This window comes from Bison bison, unplaced genomic scaffold, assembly GCF_000754665.1.
Source record: "Bison bison bison isolate TAMUID 2011002044 unplaced genomic scaffold, Bison_UMD1.0 scf7180017864464, whole genome shotgun sequence".
NCBI classification, from domain to species: domain Eukaryota; kingdom Metazoa; phylum Chordata; class Mammalia; order Artiodactyla; family Bovidae; genus Bison; species Bison bison.
The window spans coordinates 5,684,531-5,697,870 of NW_011495025.1; the positions used below are offsets into that span (position 1 = coordinate 5,684,531).

General features: G+C 39.3%; 1 protein-coding gene across 3 annotated transcripts in view; it reads right to left on the bottom strand.

The window, feature by feature from the left end:
* HERC3 (HECT and RLD domain containing E3 ubiquitin protein ligase 3) overlaps window positions 1-13,340 on the bottom strand; it is a 200,535-nt gene that overhangs the window by 17,067 nt on the left and 170,128 nt on the right. The gene's annotated exons all lie outside the window — the stretch shown is intronic.

Consider the following 13,340-nt stretch of genomic DNA (forward strand, 5'->3'; position numbering starts at 1 on the left):
TATGCCGATGATACCACCCTTATGGCAGAAAGTGAAGAGGAACTAAAAAGCCTCTTGATGAAAGTGCAAGTGGAGAGTGAAAAAGTTGGCTTAAAGCTCAACATTCAGAAAACGAAGATCATGGCATCTGGTCCCACCACTTCATGGGAAATAGATGGGGAAACAGTGGAAACAGTGTCAGACTTTATTTTTTGGGGCTCCAAAATCACTACAGATGGTGACTGCAGCCATGAAATTAAATGACGCTTACTCCTTGGAAGGAAAATTATGACCACCTAGATAGCATATTCAAAAGCAGAGACATTACTTTGCCAACAAAGGTTCGTCTAGTCAAGGCTGTGGTTTTTCCAGTGGCCATGTATGGATGTGAGAGTTGGACTGTGAAGAAGGCTGAGCGCTGAAGAATTGATGCTTTTGAACTGTGGTGTTGGAGAAGACCCTTGAGAGTCCCTTGGACTGCAAGGAGATCCAACCAGTCCATTCTGAAGGAGATCAGCCCTGGGATTTCTTTGGAAGGAATGATGCTAAAGCTGAAACTCCAGTACTTTGGCCACCTCATGTGAAGAGTTGACTCATTGGAAAAGACTCTGATGCTGGGAGGGATTGGGGGCAAGAGAAGGGGACGACAGAGGATGAGATGGCTGGATGGCATCATTGACTCGATGGACGTGAGTCTGGGTGAACTCCGGGAGTTGGTGATGGACAGGGAGGCCTGGCATGCTGCGATTCATGGGGTCGCAAAGAGTCGGACACGACTGAGCGACTGATCTGATCTGATCTGAAGCACCTATATAAAGTCTCAAAAATATAGGAGAGGTCACATGAACTGGTAAATATTCAGTTTTAAGTTAATATTCAGTATTAAACTTAGTTTAAGTTTGTTAGTTTAATTAATACAGACTCTTTAAAGTAATCAACATTAACAGTAATACTCGAGGTTTACTAAAAGTCATCTAAGATCTCATTTCCATTATAAAATTTGTCAGCAAGAAAAATAACCTGGTGTATTATTGAATTTTTATAAGTAGATTAACTGTAAATGAGATGACAGTTTTTAGGTCGCTTTAAGAATAATTATATTTTATGGTCTGTTGTTGGTTGCTAAGTCATGTCTGACTCTTTGCAACCCTATGGGCTGTAGCCTGCCAGGCTCCTCCATCCACGGAACTTTGAAGGCAAGAATTCTAGAGTGAGTTGCCATTTCCTTCTCCAAGGGATCTTCCCAAGCTAGGGATTAAACCCACCTCTCCTGCATTGGCAGGTGGATTCTTTACTACTGAGCCACCAGAGAACCCTTGTTTTTATGGTTATATTTACTGAAAAATAGCTTCTCCAAATACTTGGTTACTTGAAACTTTAGAGTTTTGCTAAATTATGTTAAATGATGAAAGTTCATTGAATGTCGAAATCATTCCAAAATAAAATTAGATACCGAAACCGTAATTACTGAACATAGATTTCCTTTTACAGAGAAAATAAAGATATTCAGGACTATTAATAAATATGCTTGGCGCTACATGGAGACATTTTCTGTAAGAAAGCACTTTTTTTTAAGAAATTACAACCAGTATTCATAAGTTTGTCAGTGTACAGAATGCTAAAAGTTTAAAACTGCTTATTTCTTAGTTTTCACTAGAAATTAAGTTTTTAAGAGTTGTAATTAAAACTAATAAAATTAATAAGGGAAACATCTTTGTATGTAAGGGAAAAAAACAAGCTATAAGGAACAGAAATGCATTCTGTTAAGGGAAAAGAGAGTAATTTGTCCTAGAGAGAGGTTAAAAAGAGAGAAAGAGAAAAAGGAGTATGGAGGTTCTTAAAAAAAAAAAAAAAAAAATAGAGCTATCATATGATCCAGCAACCCCACTCCTGGGTATATATCAGAGAAAACCGTAACTCAGTGCAGCACTATTTACAATAGTCAGGACGTGGAAGCAACCTAAATGTCCACTGACAGAGAAGAGACAAAAGATGTGAGATATGTATACACACACACACAGACATATACACACAGTGGAGTATTACTTGGTCATCAAAAAGAATGAAATTATGTCGTCTGCAGCAACACGGATGGACCCAGAGACTGTCATACTGAGTGAAGTAGGCAAAGACAATATCATATGATATTGCTTATATGTGGAATCCAAAAACATGGCACAAATTAATTTTTTACAAAACAGAAACTGAGTCAGAGACACAGAAAACAAACCTATGGTTACCAGTGGGAAGGATAAATTGGGAGACTGGGATCGACATATAAACACTACTATATATAAAATAGGTAACTATTAATAATAAGGACCTACTGTACAGCACAGGAAACTACTCAATACTCTACAATGACCTACATGACAGCAGAATCTAAAAAAGACTGCATGTATGTATAACTGACTCACTTTGCTGTACAGCAGAAACTAATACAACCTTGTAAATCAACTATACTCCAATACCATTTCTCAAAGAAAGAGAGAGAAAGTATAGGGGAAAATCTAAAGGTAAAAAAATGAAGTCTTAGAATGATGTAAAAAGAAACAGAGAAAAGAGTTTTGTGCATCGTCTGGACTGGCTAAGAATAAACTGATAAGAATAAACTTAGTTGAGTAAATGAATTACAATGTTAAAGGTAAGATGGTGCAAAACTAGAATTTGGCCCCCTGTTAAGAGGACAAGGTTTTCTTGGAGTATTGGTATGATTTTGATAACAGATTTTGAAGTTTTTTCTATTTAAGTAATCTGTTGTAACTTTCTATATTTGCCTTTGAATCTTTGTCACTTTGGTTAAGTGGTAAGTATTGTTTCACAATGACCTATAATTCTATTTGAACAAGAGTTTTAAAAACTCTTGATATCTTTGACAAAATTCCTCATATTGATTTCTAAATGAAGTTCTTTTGACCTATAGATAACTTCGGGATGCTCCAGAGGGCCCCTGAAACATCTTTGAGAGAAATATTAAACTAATTGGGCTTATTTGATATGCTAAATTACATGGCTAGTATAATCAAATTAAAATAAATAAAATTTAATATTGTAATAGTGTATAAAAATGCCCAAATTTCCTTGACAAATGCATTGTCATCAGGTCTTTAACTGCTTTTTGAAAGTCTTTTGTCATCAATATACAATTACTCTTTTATTCTGATGCTTTTACAAAAATGCTTGATCTCCAAGTAGAATTATAGAAAGGATTTTCTGACAAACACAGGTTTCTGGTAACTTTCAGATCATACTACCTAACTGGGTAAGAAATTAAAGAACATGAATTGAAAACCTGATGGCTTCATAAAACTGTAAACAGAGGATCAAGAATTAGTAACATGAGACTGAATGAACTGACGAGGATGGCTGTAACTTTTAAGTCTCTGAAAAATTATTGCTGATTCTTTTTAATGTTTTGTTTTCCCAGATTTGAGAAACTTTTTGTCTTTCCTCTTAAGCTAATTATGATTTATAGCAGTTTGGTAAATTATACCTTTGTAAGCAGAAATGAAATATTCATCACTTCTCTGATTTCTCCAGAATTTGGAAACTCTTGGTGAATATTCTTATTTTCATGGCAATATAATTATTTGCACAATTTCAATAAGAATCTGTTCTCTTTATAACAGGAGATAATTGGAAACACTGGCTATATTACCATGACTTTGGATGGGATGTCATATTTGAGACTATACAAAAATCAGATATAGCAGACAACTTCAAAGACCTGAGGTGGACTTAATGGAACTATAAAGCCCCTCTGAAAAACAACCTAGTACTTTGCTTATAGGATTCCTAGAAGCCTTATCAGGTGAATAAGGGCGGCTACTTCCTGGCAGGTGCATGGATCTCAAGATTTTTTGTGGACCTGAAGAGGAGAGGAACCTGCCTAAATCTGTGGATTTTGCAAGCAGAATCTGATGCCTAGTCTTCGACATGGCTTTTCTAGCCTGAGGGACCTTTTAAATGTTCAATCTAAGATTCCTTATGAAGAGACTCAGCAAAAGCAATTTCAAAGAGCCTATATGATCTTAATTTGGCCATCATTGGGAGAAATGAGGGTGATTTTAGAAAGAAAAAATTTATTTCAGTGAATATTAATTTCTAGTGTTCTTAACTGTTTTTGTGGTTTGTATTGACTGCCTAAGACTCAACTTCCTAGATGGCTCCTTGTTAATATGTTGTATTATTGTAAGATTAATTGAATTATTAAAATGACATTCTAAATTTATTTCTGAAGCTTACCACAGTAATCTATTTTTGCATGAAGATAGATGCCCCATGACCTACAACCAGGAGATTATATACAGGAAAGACATCAATCAAAGGACTCTCTCCAACCTACATAAAAAGACCCCATCAGATACTCATGACTAGCTTATACACAATGAAACTTAAGGGAAATGATCCTTAGGTTTACATTTCCCACTGAAAAAGAGCCATGCACCAGACTGGTCTATAGAGAGGGGCTCCTGACCTCAAAATCCCCTTGAAACAACACTCAGAGGAGAAACTACATCCACACCAGGCCGAGAAGACAATATCAGGAGTAGACAGCTATATTAAAATGCCAGACCAGACCCATATGATCATTTATAGTGTTTTGTTGATTTCTTGGACCTTTGCATTAGAATCAAATTTTTTTTTTTAATCATGAATAATCCTATACAATTTTAAAAAATCAATCCAATTTTCAGACTTGTGGTCACTTATCTATGTCCAGTACTTCTGGCTTACTTTGGTGGATTTCTTACCTCCAAGGCTCTAACTGGATGGCCCTTAGAAAAATTTATTTTAGAAGAAAGAAGTTTTAGGGCCACTAATGATATTACTAGATGGGAATCCCTCATTTGGCTAATCAATCATACTTTTTCTGACCCTGACCACAACATGAATTCCCTTTTAAAGTTACTCAAGCTCAATCAGAACAATAAGCTAAATTTCAAAGAACGTAACTTCCCACTTATTAGAAAAGACTCTCCCTCAATTATGGGATGGATTTATATAGCTATCACTGGGTTACAGTCATTTAAGTTTAAAGGCCTGCCTATGTCAAAAACAATTAAATCATATTAAAGATAACCAGTCAAATAACAATTGAAAATTAAGCTGAGTGCCTTATGAACAATGCCAACATATTATTTCCCTTAAATACAGCAATTAGTATGAAACAGACTGGGTCAGGTGACCAGAAATACTGACTTGAACCTAATGGAACTCAGTGGCTTTGTGGCACTAATTTGTGGTCTTGGCTTCTGCCAAAATGGATACTAATATGTATCCTAGGATTCCCTTGGGCTCAAAAGATCTGTGTTTCACTGGTCTGAGCACTTAGCAGCTATTTCTGTGCCTTCAGTAGGATTGGAAGATGTAACCACCCAGATCAAAGCCTTCACCCAACAGGCCTTAAATGACAGTAATCAGGCTATGAGCTTACTGAATTATGAGATCTATATGATGAAAAAAAAGCAGTATTATAAAACACATGGCCCTCAATATCTTTCCAGCATCTCAAAGAGGCAGGCCGTAATTCAAACTGAGTGCTGCATCCTTATACCAGATGAATCCTCCAATACTATCCACTTAATGACTCACATGAAGAATCTGATTTCTGCCTTAAGTGATCTACTTCCTAGTCTTGGTGGTCTACTAAGGAGCTGGTTTTGTTCTTGGAGCTCATGCACAAATCTCTACTGTGGTCTTATTGTTATTAGCTGTATTACTTAAATCCTGTATAAGGTAATTGTTTCTTGCATTACCCAGTGTGTCACAAGATCTTTGAGAAAACTAATGATGGCTCAACGTCTTGAGGCAACTGATCATGTATATATTCCTATACAAGGGCTTCCCAGGTGGCTCAGTGGTAAAGAATCTGCCTGCAATGCAGGAGATGTGGGTTTGATCCTTGAGTTAAGAAGATCCCCTGGAAAAGCAACCCATTCCAGTATTCTTGCCTGGGAAATTCCATGGACAAAAGAGCCTGGTGAGCTACAGTCCTTGGGGTTGCAAAAGTTGGCCACAACTCAGCAACTAACAACAATGCTGCTGCTGCTGCTAAGTCACTTTCAGTCGTGTCCGACTCTGTGCGACCCCATAGATGGCAGCCCACCAGGCTCCCCCGCCCCTGGGATTCTCCAGGCAAGAACACTGGAGTGGGTTGCCATTTCCTTCTCCAATGCAGGAAAGTGAAAAGTGAAAGTGAAGTCACTCAGTCGTGTCCGACTCTTAGTGACCCCCATGGACTGCAGCCTACCAGGCTCCTCCATCCATAGGATTTTCCAGGCAAGAGTACTGGAGTGGGGTGCCATTGCCTTCTCCGCTAACAATAGTCCTATACAAATTTAACTGTAACGGTGCAACTCTATAGATGCAGGGGAAGGAACATCCTCGCCTGACCTAGGAATGAACTTTCTTAGCACTGTGGGACAAATTGGTCATGAAATGTCTCCTAAACCTTGTTCAACTTATGTTCTAAAGGGAGGTAGTGGTAAAACAAAGAACATTGCCTGCCGTTCAGTTCTACAAGGATCAAATCATTTGCTATTTCACTCACTGACCTAACAGGACACACTGAAAGGAATTTAGGACAAAAAACAGAATGGAGCATTTTGTGTTTTGAACATATGGACCCCTCAATAGTTTTGATACATACTTGAGGAAGAATTTCAATGGCCCCAGATTCTTTCATCTTCCCATATAAAGATAAGCACTTCTTTGATTATGATTAGCAGTAATCTTTCACTAAGATGTATGCCTGACTCCATGTATTTCCCAGCCAAAAAATTCATATGTACTGGCTGCTCCCCTGCCCCTTTCAAGCAACTGCTCAGAGTTAGCTGACAAACTGTCTCCAGGGCTACAGTCCTCTGTAAGGTCCCTGAATAAAACCAGAGCTCGCAGCTCTCATGTCCTGCATTTTTGAATTCTGTCAACAGTTGGTAACATTTTTCTGGTACAACTACCTAAGAAAAGCACCATCAGCATGATTTTGCATTACAGCCTGCGATGGTTAATTCTATGTGTCAGTTTGGCTTAGCTATCGTGCCCAGCTGTTGATCAAACATCACTCAAGATGTTGCTGGGAAGGAATTTTTTGGATGTGATTCACTTTTGGACTTTGAGTAAAGCAGATTAGTCTTCATAATGTGGATGGCCTCATCCTGTCAGTTGAAGGCTCTAAAAGACTAAAGTTCTCCAAAGAAGGAATCTGGCCTCCGGACTGCCTTCTGACTCAAGACTGTCACATCAACTCCTGCCAGAATTTTCAGCCTACCCTCCTGCTCTGAAGGTTTCTGATTTGCCAGCCCCAAAATCACACACACAGATTCTTTAAAATCAATTTTTATCTTTATGTGTATGTGTGTGTGTTACTAGTTCTCTTTGTCTGGAGAACCCCAAGACAGATTTAGGTACCAAGAAGTGGGGTACTACAATAGCACATACCTAAAAATGTAAAAGTGACTTTGGAATCAGGTAATAAGTAGAGGCTGGAAGGATTTTGAGGGCATGATAGAAAAAGCCTAGTTTGCCTTGAAGAAACTATTGACAGAAATAAGGACATTAAAGGAGATTCCAGTGAAGGCTCAGAAAGAAAAGAGGAGAGCTACAGTGAAAGCTTCTACTGTCTTAGAAAATACATATAAATCATAAACAGAATATTGGTAGAAATACGGATGTTAAAGCACTCTGGTAAAGTCCCAGACGGAGATGAAGAACACATTATTTTTTTGAAACTGGAAACAGGCAATCTTGTTATAAAGTGGCAGAGAACTTGGCCAAATCACGTTCTAATGTTTTATAGAAGGTAGCACTTATAAGTGACAAACTTGGTTACTTAGCGGAGGATATTTCTGAGCAAAATATTAAAGGTGTGACCTGGTTTCTTCTTGCTGCTTATAGTAAAATGCAAGAGGAAAGAGATAAAGAGGGAATTGTTAAGCGAAAAAGAAACAGAACTGGAAAGTTTGGAAATCCTCAGCCTATCTGGATAGCATGCTCTGAAAACAAGGCCAAGGATGTGGCTGAACAATGGTCTGCTAAAGAGATCAGGCATGTGACTCATGGATCCAGTCAACCATCTCCGTAGAAGCCAGGGGTAAAGATGTGGCTATCCAGGAAAGATCTGTGGAGGCCTCTCTTGTCTGATGGTGTGGACCCCCATGAATTGCCTGGGAGGCCAATAAGTTTTACGAGAATTTTATATAAGCAGGAACACTGTCACCTTGCACTGAAGGGGCAGAGACGGTTTAAAAAAAAAAAAAGAAGAAGAAAGACTGCCAGAATTCCACAGCCTCATTGAAATGAGCCAATAGAATTAACTGGCTGCAAACAGAACAGGTGTTGGAGCACAGAACCAAAGAGAATTATTCTCCACGTCTAGAATCCACTTGCCTCAACTAAAGATCCCACATGCCACAACTAAGACCTGGCTCAGTCAAATGAATAAATATTTTTAAAAATCTAATGAACAACGTGATGTGAAGAACTGACTCAATGGTAAGTACTTGGATACACACTGTCTCAGTGATACTTAAGAGTACCCTTTGAGTAAATTTAATGATATGAGAATTGTGGCCCAATAAAAACAAATACACAAAAACTCAAGAAAAAACATTTTGAAGTTAATGCCATCGTTATTCCAATTTGAGAACTGAATTCAAGACGAACATCTAGTAAATGGGCAGGGGCAGAAAGTGAAGCCAGAGTCTGAGTACAGATCTGTGCTCCCAACCACTTCACCAAAGTGCCCACCCATCATCCACCTTTCTTATTTTTCCCCCGATGTGACAGGTGTGTGAGAAATTACAGTAAGCAGAGATAAAGACATGACAGTACAACAGCTCATCTTGCTATTCCCAACTATGTGTTACTGGCAGCCCCAATAATACGCTAGAGTCCATAAAGCCCACAAAATTAGACAACTCTTAATAACAAGAGTTAAAACTTTTAAACACATAATTCTTACTAAGCAGGTACTATATGCATTGCAAACTGTTTTCAGAGTCTGAATCCAAGGGTTTTTTAAAATGCTTGTCAAACCAATTCTGAAATAAACATAGAAAGTCAAAGGAACTAGAAGAGCAAAATAATTTTGAGAAGAACAGAGTTAACCAACTTGAAGTACCTCATTTCATGACTTACACAGTTACAAGTGTGGTACTGGTGAAAGGACACGTAAATCAATGCAACACGAAGTCCAGAAATGGATCCACATGTATGTGGACAATCGTGCAGTGCTGTGCTGAGCCACTCAGTCATGTCTGACTCTTTGTAACCCATGGACTGTGGCCCGCCAGGCTCCTCTGTCCATGGGGATTCTCCAGGCAAGAAGACTAGAGTGGGTTGCCAAGCCCTTCTCCAGGGGACCTTCCCAACCCAGGAATCAAACTGGGGTGTCTTGCACTGCAGGCGGATTCTTTATCAGCTGAACTGCAGGGCAGCCCTCATATGGACAATTACTTTTTGCCAAATTGAATGAGCAATTCCGTGAATAAAGGATAGTATTTTCAAGAAATGGTACCATATCAACAGAAGATCAATATGCAAAAGGTATATATCCCTATAGTAGTAGTAATGTTAGTCACTCAGCTGTGTCCTACTCTTTATGATCCCATAGACTGTAGCCCACCAGGCTCCTCTGTCCATGGAATTCTCCAGGGAAGAATACTAGAGTGGGTAAGTCATTCCCTTCTCCAGGGGATCTTCCTGACCCAGGGATCGAACCTGAGTCTCTCAAATTGCAGGCAGATTCTTTACTGTCTGAGTCACCAGAGAAGCCCATATACCTCACACTTATTTAAAAATTAACTCAATATAGATCAGAGTCTAAATGCGAAAATTTAAGTTGTAAAACTTCAGGAAGAAAACTAAGACCAAATCTTTATGGCCTTGAATTTGGCAAAGATTTCTTAAATATGACACCAAAAGCATAATCTACTAAGAAAAGATTAATAAAACGGATTTATCAAAATTTTAAATATCTGCTTTTGGAAGACACTATTACAAAAATGAAAGACAAGTCACAGACCAAAGAGCATATTTAAAAAACACATATCTCACATAAAACTTTTACCCAGAATATATAAAAAATGTTAGAAAATTAGTAAGAGAACAAAAAGTTCAATTTAGAAAATGAGCAAAAGATCTAAACAGACATTTTATCAAAGAAGATATATGAATGACACGTAAGCACACTGGAAGATGATGTCATTAATCATTATGGACTCACATACAGCTCTTAGATTAGGGGACAAAACTCAACAATATGAAATGGTGAGGGTATGGAGCAACTGCAACTCTCACATATTGCCACTGTAAAAGCAAAATAGTACAGCCACTGTGGAAAACATTGTGGAAGCTTCCTATAAAACTAAACCTACATTTACCATATGACCCAGCAATTCCACTTCTAGGTACTTACTCAAGAGAAATAAAAACCTTTGTTCACATAGAATCTGTTGAATGTTCACAGCAGCATTATTTGTAATCACAAAGAACTGGAAATAACTCAAATGGGATACTAGTCAGTAAATAAAAAGGAACAGACTACTAGTATACATTGCCACCGATGAATCTCCAATTCATTATGCTGAGAGAAAAAGGCCAGACTCAAAAGGCTACACACCTATTCCACTTATATGACATTCTAGGGATACAGAGACAGATCACAGACCAGTGGTTGCCAGGGTTGACAGTAAGGGAAAGAACGTGAGGATATTTGAAGAAGATGAGGTCACTGTTCTACAATTCCATTAATGTAGTGTTTACATGACTCTATGTGTTTGTCAAAATACCCTAAAAAGGGCAAAAATTCGTTGCACATGAACTATATCTCAACACAGGCTTTAAAAAAAAAAAAGAGTAGCCTTGAGACAGGTGGGACCTGGGACCCTTTGCTGCAGTGCTTGTATCTGGACAAACCTCTCCTCCAACAACAAAATAGGAAGTAACAAGGGACTAAAAATAACTGCATGCATAGCCTCTCTGGGCAATTTATGAACAAGATACAAAAAGACCAAAAATCCAACTTCCAGGAGCCAACTTGAGGAGCCGGGAGCAAAAGCAGGGTATTGCACATGCCTCCTGCACACAGTACCACCAAGGGGGTGGGCAGACCACCTAAGCCACCCCTCTGGCCCGAACCCATCCCTCCCCCACCCTTAGCTTCCCAGTGCCAGCCCCCCTATCCTCACAGGGAGTAAACAAGGAAGTTACTCGTTTTAGCTCCCTTCTGCTTGCAGCAAGAGTCCCAAAAAAGCCTTGCTTGAATTTATCATCTAGTCTCTTATCAATTTCCATTTATTAAGCAGTCCAAGAACCCTGGTCAGTAAAGCCTAGCTTAACACTAAGTTTAAAGATTTTTTAAGATGGGAACATAAAAATCCTAAAAGATGGGTACACCCTGGTTGTTTCAAGTAATTCAAGTTAGTTAGATTGAGTGAAGTCTGAGTTAAGTTTTGTCTTTTTAAAGTGTGTCATAGCTTCTATATTACAGGAGTTTGAAGGCCTCGCTTCTGTCCCTGATTCTGCCAATCAGGTGATAAATCAGGTAAAAGAGCATTTCACTTCCTTTTTCTTCACCTAAGTTCCTTATTTTTTAAAATGAGAAAATACAGTCTTAACCTCACAGTAGCTGTACCCATCAAAAGATGGTACATGGAACATGCAGGTGATATATTAAGTATGTATAGCATCAGCCAACTAAATATAGATACATTATTACACCAAATTTAGGGCCAGGATCGAAATTTCAACCTTAACCAAAAAATCTCATCATTATGAATGGTAACAGGGAAGCAGAAAGTAAATTATCTGAAACATAATTAAGAAAGTGAATAATATGAACTACAAGTACAAAAAAACTAAGATATTTTCTACTGCAGATATACTGAACCGTTTGTAAAGTTTCTTTGAGGAAGGACACAAAGATGTCCTTTTCTTTTTTTTTGGGTAAGAAAGCTCTTATTAAGATGTCCTTTTCTAAGAGTATATTATTGCAGGTTATTTTTGAGTAATAAATACAATTTAACTATTTTGTAAACAAAATATCACTTAGCACTTCTTGCTAAGTGTCAGCACTAAATGCTTTGCATATTATTAACCAACATTTACAAGACCCAAAAAGATACACCAATGTACTTGGGCAGTTAATTTCCTTACATTCATGTGTTTTATGTAAATACTTCGGCAAGTCCCAATATAATGGGGAAAAAGGCATTTGTATAAGTAATGCTTAATTTGAAAACATTCCTGAATAAGTCCTGTAAGGATCGTTTGGCTTCCATACCTAAAATAATGTGCTCTTACCCTTATTTAAGAAGCTCTCATTTTGATTTAATAAACAGGAAACTAAAATGTCTACTCATTTGACTGTTAGAAAACAAGAGATTAGTATTCGATAGCTTTTTTTTTTTAACCGTTCTCATATACAAATCACCAGTTAGACCCTTGGAGCAGATGCTGAACCATATCTTGGGGACAACGCCTGTGTGTACGTGTGGGACAGTACATCCCTAGCAAACGGCACTGTTAAACATGCGCCTCAGCTCCGATAAGGCAGGGGAGGGGGCCCCTTACCCTGGGCCTCCAGCGTTAGAAGGCTTTGCTTTCTTTGGCCCTCCTCCAGCTTTATTCCTCCCCACAGGACAAAGCTATCGAGGAGCCTTCTCGAACATTCCAGGATACCCAGGGTTTCAGACATTTCCTGGTCAAATGGCTCCAAAACTGCTTCCAGGGTCCGCCTAACTGAAAGAAGACCGTGCTACCAGTATATGTGCCACTAGGCTGAGAGAGGGGCAAGAGGGGCTGTTGAGGGTGGGACGAGGGGAGAAGGGCTGAAAACTGTTCAGTTCTCCCACAGGTCCCTAAGTGGGTGGAATGGAGACAGATCCCCCCAGGCCTCTACTCTCTGGCAAGGACTTCACTGAAATTTGAGGTGATCAAAGCCGAGTCCCCAAGAGTAAGCTCAAGATGCCAACGCCAGCTACAGAGAGATGGAGACAAATGCCAAGACACATATACTGGCAGATGTATATAAGCACCTGCGTGAGCTAGAGGAGTCAAGTGGCAAAGGCTAAGCCCGTCCACACAGTTCGTGAAAAATTGCCGCGTACACCTGCCGCCACCCCCAGCTCCTCTCTACTGGGGGAGGGATTTGCGCGGGCAGATGTGGGGGTAAGCAGGGTAGCTAGGAAACGGGTCCTGACGTTGCCCACAGCGCAGGGGAGAGCAGGGTAGCAACAGGAGGCTGCTGGTGTGGTTCGAGGGCCCCACCATCAGCTGATTATGGGGAGCCAGTCAAGGGCCCGCGGGGGGAAAGGGCGGGGCCGCGCGACGTCACCGCCGCGGCCAACGTCAGCGCC